Source organism: Nannospalax galili, unplaced genomic scaffold, assembly GCF_000622305.1.
Source record: "Nannospalax galili isolate Female #2095 unplaced genomic scaffold, S.galili_v1.0 scaffold216, whole genome shotgun sequence".
Taxonomy (NCBI): domain Eukaryota; kingdom Metazoa; phylum Chordata; class Mammalia; order Rodentia; family Spalacidae; genus Nannospalax; species Nannospalax galili.
Genome location: NW_008339003.1, coordinates 2,096,746 through 2,097,140, shown reverse-complemented (window position 1 = coordinate 2,097,140; position 395 = coordinate 2,096,746).

Genomic DNA, 395 nt, shown 5'->3' with positions numbered 1-395 from the left:
AGACAGAAATTACAGAGACTGGTTGTAACTAAGCCTAAAGTAAAAATGAAACCTAAAAGAAGGTTGAGAGTAACTGTGGCTCTTGCAAAATTGTTGGTATAAACACCTGAATCTAAAAGCACAACAGCCTCATATTAATTTTAAAATTCAAGATAAATCTTTCAAAGGTCTGGTTGATACAGGGTCTAACTATTATTACGAAAGATGGATGGTCATCTCATTGTATTACTTAAATTATGAAGTGTGATATTAAAGGAGATGGAGTTCGGCCAGTGTCAATAGTTAATGTTAGTGTAGAATATAAAACAATTTCTAGTATAGATGGGCAAATGGCTGTTGTTAAACCTTATGTACTAGAACTTCCAGTAAATATTATAGGATCTATCTTGAATTTT